Source organism: Amia ocellicauda, chromosome 3, assembly GCF_036373705.1.
Source record: "Amia ocellicauda isolate fAmiCal2 chromosome 3, fAmiCal2.hap1, whole genome shotgun sequence".
Taxonomy (NCBI): Eukaryota; Metazoa; Chordata; class Actinopteri; order Amiiformes; family Amiidae; genus Amia; species Amia ocellicauda.
Genome location: NC_089852.1, coordinates 32,144,013 through 32,167,957, shown reverse-complemented (window position 1 = coordinate 32,167,957; position 23,945 = coordinate 32,144,013).

The following is a 23,945-nucleotide window of genomic DNA, read 5'->3' as shown; positions in this document are numbered from 1 at the left end:
CTCATTGCACAAACACACATTCAACAGAGCCTTCCACTGTGCTGAGGAGGGATTGGTACACTGTGTCAAATGGTAACATACATTCAGCCATGTATTTTATGTCATCAGTTTATTCAATTTGTTAAACAGTTTACTTTAAAGTCAAATTAATCATTTTGGTGACAAAATAAGCATTCACTTAAGACTCCTGAATTTCTTTGTATTGTTAATTTCCATGACCTTATTACTTAGTAGTTGTATTGTAAAGCTTGTTGTATTCTAACAGGGACACCTTTCCAATGCTTTCAGTCCTGTAAGCAGGGTTATAAAAATCAAACTATACTTTTTGTTATTGAACAAGTTTAATCTTTCTATAATTAAAACTGTATTTCATGTTCCTCAATTAAAATCACTCTGCAGAACCAGTATTTCATTTGTCATGCTCTTTCTCTAAACTAATCACGTTAGACTTCCAATACTATGGTGGCTTTTATTTCACAGCGGATTCTTCATTGTACAGTACTTAATGCAAACCAGCTATCATGCACTGTCTTCATCACGTGTGATTGGCAGATGGTGGGTATATGTTATGAGGTGCCCCAGGCCTAACCACTGTATGTTAAGTGACTCAAGTTGTTTTCCTATTCTATTCACTTACAGTGCATTTTTGGTTAATTTGCCATACTAATGATGTGGGACAGTGTCCTGTGTAGATGCCAAATATATTTGTATTAATATTGCAGCAAGTGTGTGTAAACTATGTGCATTTCAGCTTTGTGTATTGCTCTGGGTAGGCCAGGTTCAGTCCAGTGTCTGTGTAACTGTTTTTAGAATAACAACTCTGTCTTTCAACTAAGTCTGTGATAAAGTTTGGGCTACCTCTTTATGCTAGTATGTTCTTTAGAAAAACTTCCTGACTGAACACTTCATTACAGTTGAATAAACTACTCTGTTAATATTCTAATTAAATCTGACCCTGAGTATTTCTTATCTAACTATCTATTCAGGGAGTAACATTCTTCCTTTCACTCAAAAGGCATATAACTTTTTTACATACACTTGACACTTTTGTACATGCACCTTATATACACAGCTTGTGAAGAAAGCAAACTTTAAAAAACAAAAATGCTTTCTAACTTGGACTCATTAACAGTTTTCATAGAGCCACAGTCTCAAATGTCTGTTTTCAGGCTGGAAATCTCAGTAGCCTACCTCCTTAAGGAGCTCTATATAAAGTTAGGTTCATAAATATTTGGACAAGGACACAATTTTCATCATTTTGGCTCTGTATGCCACCACAATGGATTTGAAAGAAAATAATATGTTATTTAAGTGTAGACTTTAATCTTTAATTTGAGGGTAGTTACATCCAAACTGGGTGAACGGTGTAGGATTTTCACCCATTTTTATATGTGGTCACCCGAATTTTAGGGGCTCAAATGTAATTGGACAAACCAATATAATAATGAATTAAATTGTTAGTTTCAATAAGTGGTGGCAAATCCATTGCAGTCAATGACTGCCTGAAGTCTGGAACCAATAGACATCACCAGATGCTGGGTTTCTTCCCTGGTGATGCTCTGTCAGGCCTGTACAGCAGCTGTCTTTAGTTCCTGCTTGTTCTTGAGGCATTTTGCCTTCAGTTTTGCCTTAGAAATCAAAACAAAACAATCAGAGATAGCAAAAACATAAGATGTGGCCAAATCAACTATTTGGTACATTTTTAAAAAGTAAGAATGCACTGGTGAGCTCAGGAACACCAAAAGGCTCGGAAGACCACGGAAAATAACTGTGGTGGATGAAGAATTCTTTCCCTGGTGAAGAAAAACTCCTTTGCAAGAGTTGGCCAGATCAAGAACAACCTCCAAGGAGTAGGCGTATCTGTGTCAAAGTCAACAATCAAGACTTCACCAGAGTAAATACAGAGGGTTTACCACAAGATGTAAACAGGAAACAGGAAGACCAAATTACAGTTTGCCAAACATCTAAAGAACCCTGTACAGTTCTGAACAACATCCTATGGACAGATGAGACAAAGCTCAACTTGATGGAAAGAGAAGAGTATGGAGAAGAAAAGGAATTACTCATGATCTGAAGCATACCACTTAATCTGTGAAACATGTTATGGCATGGGCATGTATGGTTGCCAAGCGAACTGGTCCCTTGTATTTATTGATGATGTGACTGCTGACAAAAGCAGCAGGATGAATTCTGAAGTGTTTAAGGCTATATTATCTGCTCAGATTCAGCCAAATGCTTCAAAACTCATTGGACAGCACTTCACAGTGCAGATGGACAATGACCCAAAGCATACTGTGAAAGAAACCCAATACTACGGCAAATGTCGCAAATAGACTGAAGTGAAGATATATTTATGAAAATTGGGATTTTTTGAATGAATAGGTGGCTGCCATTTTCTCTCTAGCGGACCACTCAGTTACAATCTCGTTGCACAATCAGTGATATACAGACATGCTCAAATTTGTTGGTACCCTTACAGCTCATTGAAATAATGCTTCATTCCTCCTGAAAAATGATTAAATTAAAAGCTATCGCATCATATATACTTGCATGCCTTTGGTATATCATAGAATAAGTAGCTGTGAAAAGAGATGAATTACTGCTCATTCTACAAAGATATTCTAAAATGGCCTGGACACATTTGTTGGTACACTTAGAAAAGATAATAAATAACTGGATTATAGTGATATTCCAAATTAATTAGTTTCTTTAATTAGTATCACACATGTCTCCAATCTTGTAATCAGTCATTCAGCCTATTTAAATGGAGGAAAGTAGTCACTGTGCAGTTTGGTATCATTGTGTGCACCTCACTTAACATGGACAAGAGAAAGCAAAGCAGAGAGTTGTCTGAGGAGATCAGAAAGAAAATAAGGTAACACTTTATTTTAAGTGTCCATTATAAACAATCTATTAACACGTTATTAATTATGTTATTAATTGTTATATGATTATTATTACACATTATACATATATTATTAGGCATTTTTATTTACAACTGTTTTGCTATAACACGTTATGATATATTTAAAAACATACTTAATAAAAGGTATTATAACATGACATTTTCACGCCGACATCAATCTATTATCATAATCTGCCATGCCATTTATTTTGCTGCTATTAAACATCTTATAATGCTATTTAATTAAATATACTATACTTCAATGTTATAGCTCTACCTATAAGGTAAGCTTATAAGTACCATTTATAAATCAGTTTTACTGATGTATCTCTAAATTGTGATATGTTTTGACTATTCTAAACATAGCTTTTTGGAAATCTAAGTATATCATATCATATGCTTTCACGTGATCTACAGCTGCAGTTGCATGTTCAAAAAATTCTAATAAATTAGTAAGACATGATCTGCCTCGTCTAAACCCATGTTGACTATCTCCAAGAATATGGTTTTCATTAAGATGCTCCTCTATTTTCTGTCTAATCATTTCTTCCAACATTTTACAGGTGATGCAGGTGAGACTGATTGGTCTGTAATTTCCTAGCTCAGTTTTGTCCCCTTTCTTGTGGATTGGTATGACATTTGCTATCTTCCAGTCAGTTGGCACATCCCCTGTTCTAAGTGTCATTTGGAATAATCGAGTTAGCGGCCTATAAATAATTTCCCTCATTTCTTTAAGTACTGTTGGAAATATCCCATCTGGCCCAGGTGATTTGTTTGTTTTTAATTCTGCTAGTCCCTTTAGTACCTCCTCCACATTTATCCTGATCTCTCTTAGGGTTTGACTGGACTGATTGTCAACCTGTGGCATGTCATCTGTTTTTTCTTTTGTAAAAACGTCTGTGAAATACTCATTTAGAATATTTGCCACATCTTGTTCGTTTTCCAAGATACCTCCATTTTTGCCCTTTATCTATTTCACCTCCTCCTTTATTGACCGCTTGCTGTTGTAATATTGAAAAAAGCTCTTTGCATTGGTTTTAGCTCCAAGAGCTATGTTTCTTTCTATTTCCCTCTTTGCTTTCCTGATCCTTTTCTTAAGATCTCTTTGCAGCTCAACATATTCTATGTATTTGTTTCATCACCATCCCTTTTGTATGCGCTATACAACATTTTCTTCCTCTTTATATTTTTTTGCATACCTCTATTAAACCATTTTGGCCAGTGTTTTTTGTTCCTCAATTTGCTAAGTTTTGGTACAAATTGCTCCTGAGCCTCAAGTAGTATATTCTTAAAATATACCCATCCATTTTCAACTGACTCTGTATCCAATGTGCTCCAGTCTACCTCTTCTAAGTGCCGTCTCATACCTTCAAGGTTTGTTTTTCTAAAATTGTAGACCATTGTTTTAGACTTGGACCTTGTTTTTTGAAAGAATGCTACAAAGCTAACCATATTGTGATCACAATTTGCCATTGGTTCTCTAACTATTGTCCCCCTGACTCTATCTTGGTCATTTGAAAAGATCAAGTCAATACATGCGCTCTCTCTGGTTGGTTCCCTGACAAATTGAGTTAGAAAGCAGTCATTTACCATCTCAACCATTTCCATTTCTGCTTCTGTAGTCCCCACTGGGCTTTCCCAGTCTAAGTTTGGGAAATTGAAATCCCCCATTATAACAGCCACATCCTTGCAACATGCAGTCCTGATTACACTGTACAATGCAGCATCTTTCTGAATATCTGAGTTTGGTGGCCTGTAACACACTCCTACCGCTAATCCTCCAGATCTCTTGTTCAAAAGTTTCACCCACAAAGATTCTGTTCCGTTACTGGGATCTAATACAAGTTCTTCTGCCTCAATGTCATTTTTCACATATAATGCTACCCCACCCCCTCTTCAATTTTGCCTGTCTCTCCTAAACTATGTGTATCCTTCCAACTTGTATTCATCCCCATCATTTTGTGTAAGTCATGTTTCCGTTACTCCTACAACATCATAGTCACACGCCAGCACTGTGGCTTCCAAGTCTAACATCTTGTTCCTTATACTCCTGGCATTGAGGTACAAACATTTCAGGACTTTCCTACTAGCAGTTTCCCTTGGTTTTCTTTCCTTAGTGGAACATCTCCCATTGTCAGAGCTCCCTGTCCCCCTGGTTCCTAGTTTAAATGATTCTCAATTTCACTGCTCTCCCAATGCATTAGCCCCCCTTCTGTTTAGATGTAGACTGTACGGTTTGTACAGGTCCCATCTATCCCAGAAGAAAGACCAATGCTCCATAAACCTAAACCCCTCTTCCCTACACCAAGCGTTCAACCACGTGTTAAACTTTCTAATCTCTGCCTGTCTCCCTGGCCTGGCACGTGGTACCGGAAGTATTTCAGAGAAAACTACCGTGGAGGTTCTGCTCTTTTGTTTTGTTCCTAACTCTTTAAATTTGTATTGCAGAACCTCTGTGCTACCTTTTCCTATGTCATTGGTTCCAATGTGGACCATGACCAGTGGATTCCCCCTGGCTTTGGCCAGTAGCCCGTCTACTAGTTTAGGGAGATCTGCAACCTGAGCACCAGGCAGGCAAGATACTATGCGGGTCTCCTTGTCACTAGAACACACTGTGTGATCTACACCTCTAAGAATTGAGTCTCCTACTATAACTACCTCCTTCTTCTGGGGGGGAGTGGGCACCATGGTGCTCTGGTGCTCAACTGCCCCCCCATCACCCTCTGAGCTTTCACTGTCCAGCTCAGTGTCCAGCAGTTGGAACCTGTTGGGCAATTCAAGCTCTTGGGGTGTCTCTAGGGGTTGTGCACGCCCTTTTCTGCGGTTACGACCTACTGTAACCCAGCAGTGCTCTACGCTGTCCTGCTCTAAGGTCTCAACTCTCCTAGGTTTTGGCATGCACACCATCTCTCTCATGGGCTGATTGACCAATTCTTCTATATCCCTAATACAGCGCAGATCGACAAGCTGAGCCTCAAGATCACGAACCTTGATCTCTAGGAATTCAACCTGCCGACAACGTTCACAAATGAAGCCTTCTTGGATGAGTTCATCCAGGAAGGCAATCATTCTGCAAACCTGACACTGTAGTGGCCACATGCTTCTAAATGTTACTTTTTTTTTTTTTCTTTATACGTCTCTTGGTTCCTGCTGTTAGTCAACTGCCTAACTTTTGTCAGCGAGAAACAGCACAGCTCTTTCTCAACAGCTGCTTTAAGTAGCTTTTGTCTACCTACCCCCAATTCACACCTAACTGGCCCCACCTGGCTCCTCCTGCAACAGAATTCCTGCTAGTCCTAGACAAAATCTCCCTTCTCCAACCCGTTTACTTTCACCAACTCAGCAGCTGAACTTAATTGACTTCAGTTTAGGCAAACTACAGACAATGCTAATGTCAATTAAGGCAAACTTAAAACAAAATGAGCAATTCTAAGATGCTAAGGTCTGAAACTAGTCAAACAACAAGATGGCCACCTCTCACCTATACTCTCCTGTCTCCCCCTGTGGCAACTTGTCAAAAAGACTTTGGACTTTCTTTGACTCCCTGTTTGCCTGACTGCCCGACCCTTGCCTGTGACCACAACCACATCTTTACCTAACCTTTGATTGCCCTGTCCTGCTGACATTTGACCACTTCTACCATGCACCGCATTTGGGTCCCCTGTTCCCATGTCCACATGGACTGTGACAGGAGGAATAAATAATGAAATATACATTATTAACCTATTCTGTATTTTTTGTTCAAGAACTGAATAAGGCTAAAGCACAGAATTGAGATTGGATACAAGTATGTTGTTTTACTGTTTAAGTTTACATGTTAATACAATTTATAATACTATGGGGTTTGCTCTGGTAGACTTTTTTACCCCCCCCCCCCCCCCCTTAAAAAAGTATTTTTAAAGTTTGGCATTCATACTGAAGAACAAATACCGTTATATTATGATTCTGGGACTAAAGTTGATGAGGTTTAGACTTTGATTCCCATAACATACACATACAGTACTACCCCCTTTATAACAATGTTATAGTGTAACATCAGTTATAACACAATTTACAAAAATGGCAATATTTGTAATAAGGCTAAACACAAATAATGCAGTCTCTTCATTATGGACCACAACAATAGTGTTACAAAGAGGTAACACTATATTGTAACTCATGAATCTGTTAAGGCTGTGAGTTTCTGATTTTATAAAAAAACATGTTATATTTTAAAAATAATATTAGTTTCTTTATTTTTAGGAACAGGGTTGCATATGAATGCCTCCTGTAGCTTGGTATCAAATACACCACTTTCATCTTCATTTTCTGACTCAGATGACACTGTTATTTTGGAAAGTAATACTCAGGAGCCTCCCTATAAAAAAAACCCATAAACCATATGATCCTGAAGAGGCGAAGGAAGTAAGTCTGTTAACAAGGCATAACCCCACCTAACCATGAACATATCAAGTACATTTGATCAAAACTGCTGATCTTACTCAGGAGTAACTGTTTGACCAACTTCAATGCACTCTCTCTACATTAATTGTATAAACACCACCATCTTCTGTATTACAACACACATCAATATTGATTTGATGCAAGAAACCATGCTAATAGACAAAACATTGTAGGTAGTATATTTTTACAATCTCTGGCATGTTTTTATTACTACTCTGGTAGCCTCTAAACTTGGTCAACAGAGGGTTATGGGTGACTTTTCAAAAAATGATTTAGTAGTGTTCTACAATAAACAAGGTTGCCTGCTTTTAAATACATTTTAGTTGAGTGCCATTATCAGATATGTTTTATTTGTATTGGTATGAACTGAATGAAATGAGAACATGTAGTTTGCATCAGTCTATTATATGCATAATAAATATATATTTTGATTGTAGGCAGGAACTGGTTTGGATGTATATATGGTTCAGTCCACCTACAAAGATAGAGATGATGTTTATTATTATTTGAATGATGGATCATACTGGAGGAGTCATGTTCTTTTTTCCAGGGAAAATGATGCCTTACAAATTCAACTTTATTATGATGACTTTGAAACTGCAAATCTATGGGGATCTAAATGAGGGATACACAAATTAGACTACTTTATTTTATTTTGAGAAATGTACCTCAAATTTCATTCAGTTTTAATTAACATTCATTTGGTAGCACTTTTTCACACAAGATATTACAAAATATGGGTTTAATTCAATACTGGAGCCAGTCATTAATTACATTAAAAATACTAGAAACTGATGGGATTAGGGTTCCCTCTTTTGATTTTTGCAATCCATGGTACAGTTGTACAGGTAACTGGAGACAATCTTGAACTTTATTTGGCTTTGTAGAATATTTTAGTGCAAAATATTGTAGATTCTGAAGTTTCATGAAGATGACCCGGGTGTAGTTTTGAGAACAAAAGACTTGCATGTAGATCACTGTAAACAGGTCTTGGAAAATCCAACATGTTCATCTGTATTTGGTGTTAAGCAAACTTGCTTGTTAAACACTTTGCAGTATTTCCATACTAGTGAAAACTTTGCTGCAGATATAATGCACAATATTCTGGAAGGGGTTGCACAATATGAGCTGAAACTGATGTTTAAGTATCTACTGGAAAACTTTATTTCAGCTCAAAATGTGCATGACAGAATTCAGAGTTACAATTATGGATACTTGGAAAGAAGAAATCATCCATTGGGAGTTAAATTAGATGATAGCAGTAATAATTCAGGAATACATGTTATGTCATGGTGTTTACTGCATAATGTTCCCTTCATTTTTGGTGATCTTGTAGACAGAAGTGATTAATACTGGCAACTGCTCCTGCTGTTAATACAAATTGTGAATATTGTGTTCTCTCCTTTAACAGAAGGTTTGGTTTATTTGAAACATCTCATTGCAGAACATCATAAATTGTTTTCAGACTTAATTTCAGCTTGTTTTCAGCATCATTTTATGCTACATTACACAAGATGCATTAGAAAAATTTGACAATTACTACACATGTGGTGTATTCTCAACACTGGTCCTGGCGAACCCCTATGTCTGCTGGTTTTTGTTCTAACAGAGCGCTCACTTGCTTAATTGAAACCAACACATGAGAGGTGAAAATAACAGGAGATGTCTAATTAATCACTTAATTTGTTCAATTACAGGTTTGCTTAAATAACTGAGAGCTGAAAGTGCAGGTGAGTGAACATTAGAAGAAACAGTGGTTTGTCAGGATCTGGGTTGAGTAACACTGCCTACATTAAATGCTCAAACTTTCTGAAGTGTCCGTTGCATTTAAATTAAGTAGCCAAATGTATGATATGCATATTTATTTAAAATCAAGTAAATAATAACAATATATATTGTTCTATTCAACAAATATTTTTTTATTTCAAAACCACAAACAAGTTCTACAAAAGTTACTAATATACACTGTTTATCCCAAAGCTCACTTTTGCTGAGTTTTTTGTGCCATTTACTTTCTACATGCTGCTTTATTCTGTCAGCATGAGCACTGCACTCAATGCCACAATGCTTACCGACCTCCGTATGTGAGCCAATCATAGCGCGCGATTTTAAACAACATCAAACATCTGTGTGAGTTGTACACTGCAGAACAGCTTTGATGTGTGTGCTGACAAGATAATGTCATAATATCAAACAAGCTTGTGAAGTAGTATTTCATAAAAATAATTACCAAAAAGAAACTGAAAATAATATTGAGTGTGTTTTGAAATGGGTATAAATCAGTAAAATCCAAACTCCTCAAATACAAAAACCTGGTAATCTATTGGTGAAAATCATTATTCATTTTTTGAAAGAAAGAAAAAATAATAATCAAAAGCTTTCAAGTTTAAAACAAAGCAGTCGTCTAAAAGCAGCGTACTGGAAAGGATTACTGTAGGCCCCTACTGAACTGACCATTTGTATATCGTAATGTTTGAATATATGTTTTTATTAATTAAGTTGATTTATAGTAGTTTATATTCAAGGCAATTCAGAATTACTGCTAAAATCATTAAAATACAGATTGTTAATGTTGTTTTGTATAGTTTCTACTGTAATTAACATTTATACTACATATACATTGATCAGATAGAACTAGGTTTAATTTTGCATTTACATCTTTGTGTTTATTAGTTGATGGTAGCATTTTTAATTAAAGTGGGTGAATTGGGTGGCTGTAAGGGGTGGAGGAGGCCGTTATGACAAAAGCTGATTGTGTGTTTTTTTCCTATTGTTTATCAATATCCTCATGATCTTTTGTGTACATTTCCAACTTTCCAGCATTTTTGTTTTAAACAAATTAATAATTTAGTCATGGAAAATCAGAAAATGATCATGGAAAAGTCATGGAAAAAAAAATCTGATTTCCGTGGGAACCCTGAACAAAATGTAACAAAATCCCTAGTTAAGAAGCACCAGGCTTATGTTGCATACCATTGGAAAACGTACAAGTTCCAGAGATTTGACTGTGGTCCAGGGAAGATGAGACTTTTAAGTAAAATGAAGGGGGGTTCCATCATTGCCCAAAAATGGAATGTTGGCATTGATACAGATGTATTGACAGTTAACTGTGAAGTACTATGGAACTGAATATTGTCAGGATTTACTAGTTTGCGGTAAAGTAAGCCTTGAGTTGCCAGTATTTTACAACATTTCCATTGTAATCCAGGATGAACAAGCACTTGTACTTGAAACTTTTTGTTTGATGAACACTTTAATGTTTTTAGAATTGGTATGAACAATACAGAAACTTATTTTGTGTTTGAAGTGAAATATCTTAAGTATTACAGGCCATTTGATTTGCAAGTTTCGTATGTCATGGAAGAACTTGATTACTTTGTTGTGCCATACTGTTATTTGATTTAATCCTAAATGCCTGCAAGTACTGGTAACATTTGATTATATTAGGGCACAGATTACTTATCAGTACATTCTTTTAAATTGACTTATTAAGCAGTCGGCATTTAAAACACTTGTTAACCTTTTAAGGCTGTGATCAGATCCAAACGCTGACAACCCACTTATCACACTTAACAAAACTGTATTAGTAGAAGAAATAAAATACTTACAAAAAATGAAAATGCTATTAAATACAATTTTGTTAAGTGTGATTAGTGATTTGTCAAAGTTATGTTTTGTTCTCAGCTTAGGTTTCAAGTAAAAATAATAATAAAGAGAATTTAAATTAATACATATCTGCCTCCACCTCCTTCCAAGTACATCAGTGCAGTACACTGGTCTGCCAGAGATTCAACATCTGTGCATCTTTAGCAGGTGGGTCACAGTTTCAAAAGCTACTTTAAGCAGCTTCTTGACCAAGTTGCCACAGACAGACACAGGAGAGTACACGTGAGAGGCAGCCATCTTGTTGTTTTCCTAGGTTAAGCAGTTGACTAGGGAACAGGAACCAAGAGACTGAAAAAAACTGTAACATTTAGAAGCATGTGGCCCCTACAGTGTCAGGTTTGCAGAATGATTGCCTTCCTGGATGAACTCATCCAAGATGATTTCATTTGTGAACGTTGTTGGCATGTTGAAATCCTAGTGATCAAGGTCCATGATCTTGAGCCCCAGTTTGTTGATCTGTGCTGTATTAGTGATGTATTAGTCAACAATTAATCAATCACCCGATGAGAGAGATTATGTGCACCTCAAAACCTAGGAGAGTTGAGAGCTTAGAGCAGGAAAGTGTACAGAACTGCTAGGTTACAGTAGGTCGTAACCGCAGAAAAGGGCGCACACAAGCCTTAGAGACATCCCAAGAGCTATAAATGCCTAACAGGTTCCAACTGCTGGACACCAAGTTGGACAGTGATGGATCCGAGGGTGATGGGAGGGCAGTTGAGCACCAGAGCACCGTGGTGCCCACTCCCCCCCAGAAGAAGGAGGTAGTTATAGTAGGAGAATCAATTCTTAGAGGTGTAGATCACACAGTGAGTTCTAGTGACAAGGAGACCCACATGGTATCTTGCCTGCCTGGTGCTCAGGTTGCAGATCTCCCTAAATTAGTGGATGGGCTACTGGCCAAAGCCATTCTGGTCATGGTCCACATTGGAACCAATGACATAGGAAAAGGTAGGGCAGAGGTTCTGCAATAAAAATTTAAGAGTTAGGAAAGAAACTAAAGAGAAGAACCTCCACGTGCCAAGCCAGGGAGACAGGCAGAGATTAGAAAATTTAACACATGGTTGAAATCTTGGTGTATGGAAGAGGGTTTTAGATGTATGGAGCATTGGTCTTTCTTCTGGGATGGATGGGACCTGTAAAAACTGGACGGTCTACATCTAAACAGAAGGGGGCTAATGCATTGGGAAAGCATATGTGCAGAGTATTTGAGAATCTTTTAAACTAGGGACCAGGGGGGCAGGAAGTTCTGACAATGGGAGATGTTCCACTAAGGAAACTAAGGGAAACTACTAGTAGGAATGACCTGCAATGTTTTTACCTCAATGCCAGGAGTATAAGGAACAAGATGTTGAACTTAGAAGCCACAGTGCTGACATGTGACTATGATGTCGTAGGAGTGACGGAAACATGGCTTACAGAAAACGATGGGGATGAATACAAGTTAGAAGGATACATACAGTTTAGGAGAGACAGGCAAAATCAAAGAGGAAATGGGGTAGCATTATATGTGAAAAATGACTTTGAGGCAGAAGAACTTAAATTAGATCCTAGTAAGGAAACAGAATCTTTGTGGGTTAAACTTTTCAACAAGAGATCCGGAGGATTAGTGGTAGGAGTCTGTTACAGACCACCCAATTCAGATATTCAGAAAGATGTTGCATTGTACAGTGTAATCAGGACTGCATGTAGCAAGGATGTGGCTGTTATAATGGGGGATTTAAATTTCCCAAACATAGACTGGGAAAGCCCAGTTGGGACTACACAAGCAGAAATAGAAATGGTTGAGGTGGCAAAAGACTGCTTTCTAACTTGATTTGTCAGGGAATCAACCAGAGAGATGCATTGACTTGATCTTTTTAAATGACCAAGAGAAATCTTTACCAAAACTTGAGGACCAAGAAACATTGGCTATGGTTTAATAGAAGTATGCAAAAAAATCAAGAGAAAGAAAATGTTGTATAGCACATGCAAAGAGATCTTAAGAGAGGGATCAGGAAAGCAAAGAGGGAAATAAAAAGAAACATAGCTCTTGGGGCTAAAACTAATGCAAAGAGTTTTTTTCAATACTACAACACCAAGAGGTCAATAAAGGAGGAAGTGAAACAGATAAAAGGCAAAAATGGAAGTATCTTGGAAAATTAACAAGATGTGGCAAATGTTCTAAATGAGTATTTCACAGAGGTTTTTACAAAAGAAAATACGGATAACATACCACAGGTTAACAACCAGTCCAGTAAAACCCTAAGAGAGATCAGGATAAATGAGGAGGAGCGGGGCTTAATTTGTGCCGGAACCTCCGAATTTCGATCCAGCACCTGTTTTGGGGGATCCCCAGTGCTTAATCCCTGCCGGATCTCGGGTTTTGAGTGTCAGTGTATTTACGCCGATCCTATCGCAACCCCCCCTTGCTCTCACGTTTTTTTTACCGTCAACCCCCCCCGCTCTCATGTTTTTTTTTCCGTAATCCCCCCCCCCTCCCGCTCTCACGTTTTTTTACTGTAACCCCCCCCGGCTCTCATGCTTTTTTACGGTCGTCTGCCTCGTTAAACCTCTGCTCTCATATACACTTTGCGATCCGGCACCTTCGGATTTACAAATTAAGCACTGAGGAGGAGGTACTAAAGGGACTAGCAGAATTAAAAACAAACAAATCACCTGGGCCAGATGGTATATTTCCAACAATACTTAAAGAAATTAGGGAAATTATGTATAGGCCTAACTATCAGTGATTTAATTGGCTATTCTAAACTAAGCCTTCCCATCTCATCCATATTATAATCAATACTCATGAATAATAATCATTAACCTCTGAATTGCCAGTTCCATTGGAAGGTAATTTGCAGATAATGCATTGCAAGAAAGGAATGTGAGCTGTTGATAACCAAGTTAGGAGTAACAGCACACCAACAACAAAGGCAGGATAGGATGTTAATATTTTCCCCCCACAGTTGTTAGTGGAGTTCCACAGGGATCAGTATTAGGGCCTTTGATTTTTCTATATTAATGATCTGGACTCTAGGATAGTTAGCAAACTTGTCAAATTTGCAGATGATACAAAAATAGGTGGCTCAGCAGATACAATATTGGCAGCACAGGCTATTCAAAGGGACTTAGATAATATGCAGTTATTGACACCTGGCAGATGAAATTCAATGTGGACAAGTGCAAGGTATTACATGCAGGTAACAAATATGTTCACTATAATTACACTATGGGAGGAATAGAACTAGAGGAAGTAATGCATGAAAATGAGTCTATGTGGACTCCTCACTTTCTCCATCCAATCAATGTGGGGAAGCAATAAAAAAGGCAAACAGAATGTTAGGGTATATTGTCAAAAGTGTAGAATTTAAAACATGGGAAGTAATGTTAAGACTGTACAATGCACTAGTTAGACCTCATCTGGAATACTGTGTACAGTTCTGGGCACCACACTTCAAGAAAGATATCGCTGCTCTAGAGGCAGTTCAGAGGAGAACAACCAGACTTATTCCAGGTCTGAAGGGAAAGTCCTACTCGGAGAGACTGAGGGAACTGAACCTTTTCACCCTGGAACAGAGGAGACTATGTGGGGACTTGATTCAAGTCTTCAAAAGAATGAAATGCATCGAACACATCAAACCAGAGGAGCATTTCCAGATCAGCAGGGACACACGCACCCGGAGACACAAATGGAAATTGGGCTTCAAGGCATTCAAGATGTATAACAGGAGACATTTCTTCACAATCTGGAACAGACTTCCTAACTGCCTGCTCCAGAACTTTGTTATAGTTGATTAAACTACTTTGATATTATTCTAATTAAATCTGACCCTGAGTATTTCTTGTCCGTCTGTCTATCGAGGGAGTACATTTCTCCGTTTCACTCGAAAGACATATTGCTTTTTCACAACCCCTTTTGAAAAAGCACCTTATACACACACCCTGTGGAAAAAGCATCCTGGTTTGTTTTATACATCTTATTTTTAAAAATACTTTCTAACTTTGACTCATTAACGTCACAGTGCATAGTTTATTATGAGTAAGGTGCTTTTACTGGAAGGTTAACATGTTTCTTGCCAGTTAAATCAATACCTTTACATGAACTGTGTGCTTCTAAAATAAAAAATAAAAGATTACTGTTTGAGATAAGCATTGTCTTATCCACAAAAATACATCTGCCTTTTATTTGTATAGTTAATTTTTATGACCTTATTACTTAGCAGAGATGTAATCAGAGTTGGGGGTACTGTGATGCTTGTAGTATTTCAGACAGGACACTTTTCAAATGCTTTCAATTCAGGTGTGCCCCTGAGGCTCTGTCCTGGGCCCCCTCCTGTTCTCTCTCTACACCTGCTCTTTGGTCCCCCTTCATCACATTCCATGGGATCTCCTACCACATCTATGCAAATGATGCCCAGATCTTCCTTTCTCGTCCCATTAATGATCTCCTCATCCCTTCTTACTGTCTCTCTACTTACCAACCCCCAAGACAGAAAGTAACCCATGGTTTTACACGCCATTCACATGTTAGAATTCTAACACTAGATAGTGGCTTTCATTTCACAGAGGATTCTTCAATGTACAGTACCTAATGCAATCCAGCTATCAAGCACTGGCTTCTTCACCTGTGATATGCAAGTGGGTCATTGTTATGAGGTGATCCAGGCCCAACCAGTGTATTTTTAATTACTAAAATGAAAATTGCTTTCCTATCCTATGCACTTATTCGCACACACTACTACACTGCTGCGCTCCTTCCACTGGATCCCGATCACGGCTCGCATTGAGTTCAAGACATTGACCCTCACCTACCGTAGTCTCAACCAGACTGCATCAAGCTGCCTTCAGACCCTGACCCCTAAGTTCCTAAGTCAGACGACAGAGTCCTTGACCGCCTTCCGGTGATTACTCAAGGCACACCTATTCAGTTGCTAATCCCCTGCGTGGCTCAACTCTCCTGTAAAATTGCACTTTATATCTAGTTTTCATTGTACAATTTGGTCTTACATTATGTAGTGACCCGGGCAGACCTTGAAAGGACTTTTGTTCTATGTCTGTTTGTGTCTGTCTTGGGGATGGAACGTCTTAGGTGAAGAAGAGGAAAAAACATCCGGGTTTGGAGAATGGCCGGGTGTGTTAGTTTTAGCTGCTTTTACTGTGTATAGGTTTTGTTCTTTTTGGCGTGGCCTTAGCCATAATAGGGGCCGTGGTTTGAATCCAATAAAAGCAGTTTCGTGTTGGAGCTAGTAGTGTTGTGTCCTTATTAACTAAAATGCTTCAGTCATCACATTGGTGTCGGAATCGGGATAGCAAGAACTTTCACCATTTTTGAAAATGGAGATTCAGCAAGAGTTAACACAGGGATGAAAGACAACAAGGAGATGGAGAAAGTTTGAGATGAAATACAGAGGACTCTCGTAGATGGAAAAAAATATCGTAGGATCACAGAGGGGGAAGCACAGATCACAAAGGAGGATGGCAGCAAGACTGACACCATTAAGAAATAGTGAGAGGGGAGGAGAAGAGGAGGAAGTGGCAGCTTGTTCGCACACAGCTTTGCATTATACTAGTAAGGAAAGTTGTCAGGATTTTAAGAAACAATTTGAAATGGAAGCCAGAAATAGTAACTGGACTGATAAGGAGAAATTAGTGCAATTAGTGCAGTAAAGTGTTTTACCAGCAAAATCTTTTTGAAAGTTAAACCGCTATTGCAAATGCAGTTTACTGATTACAAAACTGTAACTGAATACTGAATGCTGCTCTGTCCGCAGCAGGGAGAGTGAAAATATTGTAAAAGAGTATCAAGGGGCTGAAGAGTGGGAGAGACTTGTCATTGAGTGTGCACTGAAGGCAGGACATTATGATGGCCATTTTCCCTGGGAAGCATACAAGGCCAGATTCGAGATGGTGGCGTGAATCAATGGATGGGGCCCACTGGAAGAGGCAGGACAGCTGGCAGCAGCCTTGGGGGGAGAGGCTCTGCAGGCCCTCATGACCTCGGTGAGGAAAAATTGTCAGATTATCTGGCCATTGTTTCTGCCCTGGATCAGCATTATGGGAAGGTGGAGCCTGCCACAGGCTTACGTCAGCGGCTGGACACACGTTTCCAGCAACCTGAGGAAAAACTGGGGGTGTTTGCTGCTGACATATGATACCTCACTAGGAGGGGCTATCCTCACTTTGCCCCAGAGGTACAAGAAGACCTGGCCACTGAAGCTTTCCTCAGAGGCCTTACCCCTGCTGCTCTGCACCGCCAAGTTAGTCTCATTGCCCTGGTCTCCTTAGAGCTCGCATTGGCCCACTGGGAGCGGATAGATGAGGTGCTGGAGGAAGGCGAGGGGTACCAGGCTGCAGGAAGGACACCAGTGGAATGGAAGCTGCCTGGACACTTACAAGCACACACACTCCCAGTCCGTTGCCTGGAGGAAGCTGAGGTGAATGTACAGGATGACAGTACAAAAATTGTTGCCCTGTTGAAGGCAGCACCAAAGCCATCAGCCCCCATGACAGACCCCCACACATGGCTCTGCTGGCGTTGTGGTGCACCAGGCCACATACAACACTTTTGCCTAGTGGAAGGAGTGCCTGACTCTACTTCCTCCCCCAGAAAGCAGGGAAACACCCCGGGGCAGGGACAGCACTGGCCCCACCTCCAGTCCCAAGGGCACCAACCATCTCCACAGGCCCGACTGCACAATATTCGAACACCACCAACGCTACTTCCTTTAGACCTCCGGTGCTGGTAGGTCGGACCTCTGTTGAAGACTATTGCCATGCTGTTATAAAGATTAAAGACCCGACACCGGCTCCACCGTCACCTTAGTTCGCCCTGATGTGCTGCCAGAGGGGACTGTACATCTGAGCACAGTGACGGGAGAGGTAGCCCCGATGATTGGGAAGGGGAGGTTTGCTATTGAGGTAGGAGGAAAGACTATGTACCACCCTGTATGGGTTGCAGATGTGTGGGACCTGTGTATCTTGGGACTGGACATCCTCCGATTTGTCGGAGGACAGTTGGATTTGCAATCTGGGACACTGAGTTTCAAAGGAGGTTCTAAGTTGGATCTGTCCTCACCAGGGGAGCTCACCTGCCTGCCAGGGGGATGGGAGGCTGACTTTGTCCAGCTGAAGCGGACAGCCCTTGAACACACTAGGTCGCGAGGGGGAAACAAGGCCTCCCCTCGGGCCCCTACCTCTCCTGCTCTGTCTTGCCACAGTTCCACAGCCCCACCACCAGTGACACTGCCTGCTGCCTTGCTTCAACCCGAAGCATGCTAATCACACTGCATGGAGAAGGGTTGCTTGCTCCCGACTCATTGTCCCACTCCCGGCATGGCTTCCAGAACTCTCGAGAGAAGGTGGAGGGGTTTCTACAGACATGTATTAATTTTATCCCCTGTTCCCCCCTATCTCTTCTCCCCAGCCTTTGTTCATTCCCCCAGCAGAGGCAGCGGACCCAGTCATTGCTACCGTGACTGCACTGTGGCAGCGGAACTGTGAGGAGCTGAGCCTGGAGCAACGGAAGCAATTGTGGGAGCTGCTCTTTCAATTCCGCCATAGTTTTGCCACATCACCCAGTGATGTAGGAAGGATGCATCTGGTGTAGCACCAGATTGACACAGGGGATGCCCGCCCAGTCAGGCAATGCCCACGATGCAAACCTCTTGCCCACCGGGAGGCTGCAGACCAGATACTGGAGGAGATGAAGGCTGCCAGAGTTATTGAACCATCTGACAGCCCATGGACTTCACCTGTGGTCATGGTGACAAAGAATGGTGGCCAGTTGCGGTTCTGCATTGACTATTGTCTCCTAAACGCTTTGACCACAAAGGACTCAAATCCGCTTTCCCGCATCGATGAGTCACTAGACCTAGTGGCTGGGTCGAAGTGGTTCTCATCCCTGGACTTCTGCAACAGGTACTGGCTGGTCACCCTTGCCCCCACAGCTTGTCCCTTCTCGACAAGTTGGGTGTTATGGCAGTTCAGAGCAATGCCATTTGGGTTCTGCAACGTGCTACTTTCAAGAGACTAATGGAGAAGGTGCTGTGGGGGGTGTCCCCCATGCATTGCCTTGTGTACCTGGATGACCTTCTTGTTCATTGAGGCACATTCGATACAGCCTTGGCCTTGCTACGAGGGGTGCTTCAGAGAGTTACAGATGCTGTGCTGAAGTTGCATCCAGAGAAGTGCCACCTAATGCAGAGGGAGGTGTCCTTCCTGGGACACAGGGTGAGGGATCACAGGGATCATGACAGAAACGTATAAAATTGCTGCAGTCAGAGACTGGCCCCCTCCAGTCAGCTCACGCCAGGTTCGGGCTTTCCTTGGTCTTGCCTCCTATTATCGAAGGTTTGTGCAGGGTTTTGCTATTTTTGCCGCCCCCTTGCACAGCCTGCTTTGGAAGGATGAGCCATTTCAGTGGACAGCAGACAGACAGGAGGCATTTGATACCCTGAAGAATGCTCTGTGCCAGGTCCCTGTGCTCACACCTCCCGACCATCAGCTCTCTTTCGTGCTTGATACAGATGTCAGTGATGAGGGAGTTGGGGTAGTGCATGAGCAACATTCACCTGAGGGGGAAAAAGTGGAGGCTTACTACAGCTGGTCTTTCAATAAGGCAGAACGGAATTATTGAATCACCAGAAGGGAACTACTGACGGCAGTGGACTCTGTACCCCACTTAAAATATTACTCATGCAGGCTGCCGTTCACCATGCTGCTCTACAGTGGCTGATGACCTTCCGTAAGCCCGCAGGGGCGAGTGGCAAGGTGGATTGAACAGCTACAGGCATTCCAGAATACTGTGGAGCACCGTGCTGGAACAAAACACCAAAATGCAGATGCCCTTTCCCATCGTCCCTGTGCTCAAGAAGGCTGTAAGTACTGTGACTACAGGGAGGAGAGGGATACTGGGGTGATTGGGCAAGAGGAAATGCAGTGTAGATTGTTAGGGCAATTGGAGGTGGCTGACTGGAGGACACACCAGGACCAATACCCTGACCTGCACACCATTCTACAGTGGCTAGAGGTGCAACAGAGACCAGCCTGGGAGGAAGTAGCCTCCATGTCGCAGGAGATAAAAGGGCTTTGGGCTCAATGGCCAGGGTTGCCCTTCGCGACAGAGTGCTGCAGATTCAATGGGTGGAACCAGCGTCAGGGGAGACACGATGGCAGGTGGTAGTCCCCAAGACACTGAGGGACGAAGTGCTAGCCATGCAGCATGGGGCTCCAGGGATTGGCCATTTTGGGGTTGCAAAAACTCTGAAAGACATTCTACTGGGGACAGTGTCGTCGTAAGGGCCCCCAGGATCATTCCCATGCCATGTTACAGCAGCATCAAGGAGGGGGACCTATGGAGAGAGTTGCTGTGAATGTCCTGGGCCCCTTCCCACGCTCAGTCTGGGGCAACCGGTACATATTCGTCACTTGGACTATTTTACTAAATGGCCACAATTGACACAGTCATTAATCATTAATCAAAGGTGTCACTTTCACCTGTGTCAGACTGTCAGTCATCTGTTTCATCAGTTAACACCATCACAATTGAGGGATAATTCCTCTGTTTTATGTTGTAAAATATAATGTTGCAATAATTGTGCTATAGCCCTATTTTAATCACACCCCCTCCTCCCCATCTCTCGCTCTCACAAACACTTTCTGTTCGCTACCTGCATCTTTTTAATTTCAAGGTCATCAGGCAATACCTAAAGTTACACAATTGTGCAATATGCCATTCCTTTGTCAAATGTTAATATACCAGCAGGGGACTAGTTAAAATAAATGCATACATTACAACAACAAAACTTACATTGAGTGACTACCCACAATATACACTCACCTAAAGGATTATTAGGAACACCATACTAATACTGTGTTTGACCCCCTTTCACCTTCAGAACTGCCTTAATTCTACGTGGCATTGATTCAACAAGGTGCTGAAAGCATTCTTTAGACATGTTGGCCCATATTGATAGGATAGCATCTTGCAGTTGATGGAGATTTGTGGGATGCACATCCAGGGCACGAAGCTCCCGTTCCACCACATCCCAAAGATGCTCTATTGGGTTGAGATCTGGTGACTGTGGGGGCCAGTTTAGTACAGTGAACTCATTGTCATGTTCAAGAAACCAATTTGAAATGATTCGACCTTTGTGACATGGTGCATTATCCTGCTGGAAGTAGCCATCAGAGGATGGGTACATGGTGGTCATAAAGGGATGGACATGGTCAGAAACAATGCTCAGGTAGGCCGTGGCATTTAAACGATGCCCAATTGGCACTAAGGGGCCTAAAGTGTGCCAAGAAAACATCCCCCACACCATTACACCACCACCACCAGCCTGCACAGTGGTAACAAGGCATGATGGATCCATGTTCTCATTCTGTTTACGCCAAATTCTGACTCTACCATCTGAATGTCTCAACAGAAATCGAGACTCATCAGACCAGGCAACATTTTTCCAGTCTTCAACTGTCCAATTTTGGTGAGCTTGTGCAAATTGTAGCCTCTTTTTCCTATTTGTAGTGGAGATGAGTGGTACCCGGTGGGGTCTTCTGCTGTTGTAGCCCATCCGCCTCAAGGTTGTACGTGTTGTGGCTTCACAAATGCTTTGCTGCATACCTCGGTTGTAACGAGTGGTTATTTCAGTCAAAGTTGCTCTTCTATCAGCTTGAATCAGTCGGCCCATTCTCCTCTGACCTCTAGCATCAACAAGGCATTTTCGCCCACAGGACTGCCGCATACTGGATGTTTTTCCCTTTTCACACCATTCTTTGTAAACCCTAGAAATGGTTGTGCGTGAAAATCCCAGTAACTGAGCAGATTGTGAAATACTCAGACCGGCCCGTCTGGCACCAACAACCATGCCACATTCAAAATTGCTTAAATCACCTTTCTTTCCCATTCAGACATTCAGTTTGGAGTTCAGGAGATTGTCTTGACCAGGACCACACCCCTAAATGCATTGAAGCAACTGCCATGTGATTGGTTGGTTAGATAATTGCATTAATGAGAAATTGAACAGGTGTTCCTAATAATCCTTTAGGTGAGTGTATATTCACCTGGTGTGCATATGATTTACATACTGATTAATTTTGTAAGTATTCCTCCCAATATGTATTACTGGAATATAAGATCATGTAAACAGTTGTAAAATTGATGCATGCAACAGGTTCCCAAAAAGTTGGGACAGGAGCAATTTAGGACAAATAGCGATGTGACAAGTTGAAATAAGAAGGTGATGTGAAACAGGTGAGGCAATCGTGTAATCATAGTATATAAGAAACAAAGTAGAAGCCATACATCAACACTGTCCAGAAGCACCGCCGACTTCTCTGGGCTTGGTCTCATCTGAGATGGACAGTAGCACAGTGGAATCGTGTTTTGTGGTCCAACGAGTCAACATTTCAAATAGTTTTTGGACAAAACAGCCATCGTGTTCTCCGGGCCAAAGAGGAAAAGGACCATCCAAGCTGTTATCAGCATCAGGTCCAAAAGCCAGCATCTGTCATGGTATGGGGGTGTGTCAGTGACCATGACATGGGTAACTTGTGCACCATTAATGCAGAAAGATATGTACACATTTTGGAGCAACATATGCTGCCATCCAGACGTTGTCTTTTCCAGGGACGTCCCTGCATTTTCCAGCAGGACAACACCAAACCACATTCTACCTGGATTACAAGCGCATGGTTGTGTAAGCAGAGAGTGCAGGTCCTAGCATGGCCTGCCTGCAGTCCTGACCTGTCTCTGATTGAGAATGTGTTGCGCATTATGAAACGCAAAATAAGGCTACGAAAGCCCCGTACAGTTGCACAGCTGAAGAAATGCATAATGGATGAATGGGGGAAAATTCTGCTTGCTAAACTTAACCAACTGGTGTCTTCAGTGCCCAAACGCTTAATAAGTGTTATTAAAAGAAAAGGTGATGTTACACAGTGGTAAGCAGTCGACTGTCCCAACTTTTTTGGAGTGTGTTGCAGTCATCAGATTTGAAATGAGTGTATATTTTCAAAAATAAATTAAATTCACAAAGTAAAACATCAAATAATATGTTAATAATGTGTTTTCAATATAGTACAGGGTGAATAGAATTTTCAAATGACTCTTTTTGTTTGTTTTTTTTATTTCCATACTGTCCCAACTTTTTTGTAATTGGGGTTGTACAAACACCGACACAGAGTGCTCACATGGCAAAAGAGGACGAACCTGTGCTGACATCACGTTATATAGAACAGGAAGTAGGTAGGGACCTGTTCTGAGTGACGAGCGCAGGGGCCAATGGCAGATTTCATAGAGTGACGTTTCGATTGGGATCCTATGGAAGTGTGCAGAAACCCCTCCCCTTTGGGCAGTGCTTGCGACTTGAAGACTGTTTTGGATTTGTAGGACATTAAGAAATATTCTATCTAAATCAAGTAGGTGAAGATCATGTCAATTGGTGATTGACATGTCACTCATGATGAATTGTCCCTGGTGAGGAAAAGCTCATGGTAAAAAGGGGTCCCAATGACAAGACTGGATCCCTATGATGACATCCATGGGTTACAGACCCCTGTGGTAAAAAAATGTCATCACTTATTATCTTTTTCTTGCCTTTGAATCGTCTATAGCATGTCAGGTGAAAGCCGATCTTATTTGATTCAATGAAATCACCTTCATTGGTGCCAGTTTCTGTAGAATCAAGCATGACATTCTATCCATTTCAGGGTGCTTTTGAGTACTTTACTGCAGCATTCTGCTGTAAGAGGCTGTATTCCTTCATTCACCACTCTGTTGACATGCATGATACACATATAATCAGACTGTTTCTTGTGTTTTCCTTTTTGTTTAGGAGAGTCACACTCACCCACAGGTGCAGCCATCTTTGCTCTAATCTCACCCCTCTACGTGATAACTCAATCAATACAGCCCTCTGATCAGGTAGAGCGCAGGCGCAGTGATTCTACC